The sequence below is a fragment of the Abramis brama genome (assembly GCF_963993115.1).
Source record: "Abramis brama genome assembly, chromosome: 4".
In the NCBI taxonomy this organism is placed as follows: Eukaryota; Metazoa; Chordata; class Actinopteri; order Cypriniformes; family Leuciscidae; genus Abramis; species Abramis brama.
The window spans coordinates 57,082,021-57,088,020 of record NC_139966.1 but is presented as its reverse complement, the minus strand read 5'-3'; positions in this window follow the sequence as shown (position 1 = coordinate 57,088,020).

The following is a 6,000-nucleotide window of genomic DNA, read 5'->3' as shown; positions in this document are numbered from 1 at the left end:
CCATAAAACTGAAAAGTCTTATCACTTTTGATAGACAAGAGATAACTGACAACCATATTCTTCTACTGTGTGAACTTGGCCAGAGTTATCCTCAAATGTTTGTGGCACTGCACATAGAAAATGTCCATCAGCTCTTTGCTAAAGAAAAAGCAGCTGGGAAAACAACACAACAGACTAAAGACGGTTTAAAACGGAGGAGGACAGCTTTTGTTTGCTGTGTGGCCTGCCTGTTGTTCTTGCGGGTATTGTGCATTCACTTGAAGGGCCGTGCAGAGGCGTTTGAGCGCATTAGAGACTGAATTGATGATGCGTCTTAAGCATTGCATCATAACACATCAAAGCCTGACCACACAGATGAATTAGCACTTCCACAAGGCGAGCAAACAATAATTCATCACCACTGGTCGTGCTGAGGGATGCTTTGAGGAATGCTGGCCTGGAACTGGAGAAATGATAAAGGGAAAGAATGAAAGGAAAAGCAGGGGAAGGAAATATAGCAAAATATCAGTTAATAAGATGAAAAGGGACATTGTAATTTTGGAAAACTGTCTACGCTGATAAAAAACACATTGGAAACGCATCAAATCCCACCGTGGGTGTTAAACGTTTGAGGTTTCAAGCAGACAGTGAACAAGTAAACTAGGACAAGTACTCATGTCACAAGTCAAGTGGGTTTGAATTTGACTAAACCAAATGGTGTTAATACTTTTTCAATGTGACATTAAATTGATATACTGATATAGCCATTGATTTTTTTTTTTTTTTTATAATCAGGGGTGTGATGATACACTTACTGTAGCTGATACACAATGTGGGTTCATGATAACGAGATGAGATTTTAACACTATTTTTAAGAAATCTTTAAAATGACTGGAAAAAGTTTTTTTTTACAGCTGAAAAAAAATGCAAAACAATGCAAGTGCATTTTAAAATGATTTAACGACTTGAAAAAATACGTCACTTCAGTTCTACTCTCAGAATATGAATTATTACAAGCAGTGAAAGACAACAATATAAAGCAAGCACTGTAAAAGGTTTTGTCACAAACTAAACTCTGTCATGCTGAGACAGCTTTAGAAATATCCTCCTCCTAAAAATCCTTAGATTTGTGCTGAATTACATAATAGCATCATAATATCAAATGACTTAAAACATTATAGGTCTTCAACATGCAAATTCAGTTTTTTAATGGACACTTGCTGGACAGAGGAAAAGCAATTAACTGTCAGATACTGTTAATATTTCCTAATCTGAAATGACAAGCGTGTCTGTTTTCGGTCTTATGTAAGGTGTTATTGACCCAACCATGCATCTGTGCTTAAACATATACAAAGGCACACAACTAAAATAAGAAAAAGAGGTCATTTTGGATCCATTGGAGTTCAATGATGTCATCAGATCTTGTCTGTAAAGTGGTAGATTGGAACAATTAGATGCCATCTTATTTGTTGTTGGGTTAAAGCACTGTGAATGTATCATAAGTGCATGTAAAGGGCAAGCAAAATGACACATGCAATGAAGACTCATGCTAAATATGAATCACATGTCATGCCTGCATTTCAGACTAAAGTAAGAGATTTCAAAGAACCCCTTTTTTACTTCTGTAATGCGACTCATTTCAAAGTGAAACTGGATTTGCAGTGACATGCATTAAGTTAATAAATATGGTGCATTTTGATTTCAGGTTTGGTAAAACACCACAGAGTCATCTTTGAGAGAGTTTTTCTTAACTTCTCCATGGTTGAATTCAATAAGAAAGATGGAGACTGTTGTTTTGAATTTTCATCATCACTGAGAAAAAAAAGACCTGTTAAAGCAAACATGCATCATTTTAGCAGCTGGCCGGTAGATCGATAAGCTAATTGAGTCGCTAGTGCTCCATCACTCTTTCTCTCTTCATCTACTCATGCGTGATCTCATTTTGTCTGGCTTCAGCAGCAACAAATTTAACTTCAGTGGATCAGACAATCAAAGGGTTTTCTCCAGTCCCACACAAATTCATTCCCAGCACTCCATCGTAATGTCAAACCATTCCTTAATAAGATAGAGCATTGCCCAGCTCAATATGTTCCAGATAACAAAACCCCCTTTTTTACGGCCTCTTGTCAATTATAAGACCTATTCCCAGCGGGAGCCTTTTTCAGAGCTTTCCGTTTCCTCTCCTTCAAGACGTTCATGTTCAAAGGATAATTTACCTCAGCAGAGCGACTCGTCATCTGTCTGTTTTGTGCCCTCAGACAAGGTCTGTATAAGGATATTGACTGAATATGATTTGTGTTTGTTTCTGTGTGTACAGCCATCAGAAATGAGCTTGTACATTGAGAAAAATCAATAAAAAATGTATTACACCTTTTTAAAAATGAAACTAAACGAACTGAAGACAATTGACAGGAAAAAAGCTCAGACTTGAGTTTGAAGATATTCAGGCAATGGCCTTCGTCATAAAAAAAAATTATATTTTTTACAGCACTCTGCAAAATAAATAATCAATATGAAATTAATATTAAGAGAGTAAGACTGCATGTCATCTTGAATTGAGCTTTGAGTTAGTGCCCTTTCTCAGCCTATTAGAGAACATCTAAATGTTCCTCGATCGGTTTTTAATGCTCACTGTTGTACGAAGCATACAGTTGATTGCATTCTGAAGTCATTAGATAACTTTATGGGAAGGCGGGACATATTGAACAGCTCCTCCCCCTTTTAAAAAATAGCCAATAGCGTTTTAAAGCTCAGTAAAGCCGCCTAATTTCCTCCTAATCTCCTCAATATTGCTTTAAAATACAGCATTCTGTGCAGAATTGAAATGGATCCGATACGTTTTCTGGTCTGTGTCAACTCGATCATATGATCCGCTCTGTGTGTCGTGTCTCTGGACCGGAGCTGCGATGATTCGCGTGACACTAACGTCAAACCTTCATTCGCCCCAATGGAAAGCATATTTACACTGTCTGAATCGTTCCCTGTCCCCTATATAGTGCACTATGTGCCATTCAAATATGAAAATAAGAAAATATGAAATATGTGACCAAGTTACCAATTTCAGCCACAGCTTCATTTATAATGTAGGGGGCGGAGCTTCATATTCTACAGAGCATTTGATTGGACAGAATATCTAATGAGAAGCTGAAGAGCAGAGTGATGTCATCAAAATCATTGATCCATATTGGCGGAAGTGAGAATGTAAGTTTTGAACGCTTATATCTTCTAAATGCGAATTTTGTCATTGTTTTGGAGAACACCAAGCCAAAAACCTTCAATTTTGATTTCATGGGAACTTTAAGTCATAATATTACTATGAACCCTCTGACTTTAATAGCACCCTAGCAACCACATAGCAACATGATAAAAAAAACAACAACACTCAGAACACCTTCTCAACCGCATAGCTCACCCTGGCAACCCAGTACAACACCACTGGCAAGTACAACTCACAATTTATTTAGAAAATGAAGTTTAAAAATACCAGAGTGAAAGTGCTGATGAAATGCTCTAGACATGCATGATTTTATGCATCATAAAATTCTGTGGCCTTGCCATATATAACCGAGCACTATCCATGTAATTCCACCATGACAGAGTGATAACCTCTAGAGGCACCCAAACCAACGTTTAAAACTTTTATCTACTCTTTAAAAGAGGCCTTCCCTTTTTTTTTTGCACTGATGGAAATACATGCTAAGAATAGAGCTCTTTTAGTGCAAGACTGACATCGAGGCATTAAGCTTTGCTGCAGTGTGCTGGCCATCCAGGGATTCAACATGCCACTCACTACAGGCACTTAGAAGGACGCCCTACAGGGGGTCTCACTGATGGACAGTTCTCCCTATATCTCTGGCAGCCTGTCTAATGCATGAGCCACTTCAACCATGTCCAAACTGCTTTTGAAATACAACCCTCACTCCTGCACTGCATGCACACTTTATCAGAGGGTCACAACCCAAGAAATGGTTGCAGGTTCAAAACTGGATTAAAAACAACAACATGCAAAATGCAAATGATCAAATGCAACTAACTGTATAATCTCATACTTAGCATAGAGAAAACACTTACCATATCCTGTGTTGTCAACATCAAAGGTTGAGTGTCTAATTCAAATACAGAATTCATCTGTCAGTTGGGCTGATGGTAACGTGGGCAGGTTGTGTGACAAAAACCAAGAAGAAAACTACACAAGAAAATATGACTAAAAAGTTAATTTGGAAGATGGACGAAAAATGGTTTGTGCTTATGACATGATCCATGCTGCAAATTGAGAGCAATTCAAGGGACGTTTGCGCCATGTTCATCCTGTAAAGTTTCAGGAGTGACAACCGCATTTAAATGCGGGAGTGAATCCCCTAAATTCGGTCCGTCACGTGTGTGTGCTGAATACGACTTACTCCCGAAACTGCAATGATTGACAGCACAGTGCCCATATCAAAGCTCTGGCGTCTCCATGGAAGCTTGTTTCTGCCACAGAATAAAATATTTTAAAATATAATTGCGACTTTTATGATAGTTTACATCTCGCAATTCTGAGAAATAGAATATAAAGTCAGAATTGCGTTTTATAAAGTCAGAATTGCGTGATATAAACTAACAATTCAGACTTTTTTTTCCTCGCAATTGCAACTTTATATCTCGCAATCCTTACTTTATATCACGCAGCTCAACAATATTTGTAAATGTGATTGTCACTACCTGCTTATTTTGGGAGTCACTCCTGTAAATACTGTGTGTACAGAACAGAATTATGCACTAAATGTTGAAATGACAACCGAATTTAACTGCAGTGTGTATGTGGCCTTGGAATTTTTTTATTTTTTCATGTATTCATGTATGATATTAAATCTGGTACTGTGTTCCAGGTCCTGAAGCAAATTATTGGACTATTGTACATTTAATTAAGCAGAAATACCCTGTTGAATGTGAAATGTGCAGTGGATGCATTGATTTGTTTAATGGGATTCAATTTCCCTGACGTTTGGTACTTAAGGATGGTGATGTTTGGGGTATACTGTAGGGCTGGTTAATATTTAAAAGGTTTCTGTGAGTTATAAGTAACATGCATTATATTGCTCTCATTTCTCTTCATCTTTTTTTTTGAGGCAGGCAATATTTACAGCACCTCGAGGGTCCTATGAATGCGTGGCAGATCCCTTCACAGCAAAGAATTTATACAGCTTCTTCTCTGTGCATTTTAGCGGCTCAGCGTTGATTATCATCTGTCAGAAAATCCACTAATGCGTGAAGAGATTTCACAGGAAGAGGGACCCCGACTCAAAGGAAGTCTCGCAAATCAAAAAGAGGCTTCGGAAAGTACCGGCAACAAAAATCAGCCTCTATTTTTACTGTCGCGGAGCAGACATCGGTTCCTGGGTGGCTTTCTATTGATCCTTTGAATCACCACACAAAAGCTCCTGATTAAAACTGGATGAGGAGCCGAAGAGTCTCGTGTCAAAACCCAGTCAAACATCCAGTGGGTGGAATAAAAATTGATCTGCCCGTCACTCTTGCACTGACACTGTGACCGTGGCTAAGTGTCGATCAATGATTTAAATGTGCTAAGGAACAGATAATCACATGTGCCATGCAGCGGAGGACGAGCCGTTATTGGGTTGAACGGTTCTGTTTTGCTAACCCCCAATTTACTACAGGAATTGATCAAGCAGGATTTAAGAGATACAGGCGATGCTTTTCATGGCCAATGACAAAAACACCACGTCTTATGAGCACAGTGGGATGGTCAGATGTGTGTGAGCATGGTAGAAAATTAACTTTTGTCATGCCTGCCAATGGAAAGTGAATCAAGAATATTTACAAGCCAGAAATATTTCTTAGCAGTCATGAAACGTAATATATATAAACAGTATGTATACAAACATAATCACTCCTGTCTCTTTCTTCTCACACGATAAAACAATTTCCTCTCAAATCATTATTTCATGACCTTTTTTATTTATTTATTTGCCAAGTGGCCATTTAATAAGAAGGATAACACACAGTCAGGTGGTCATTATT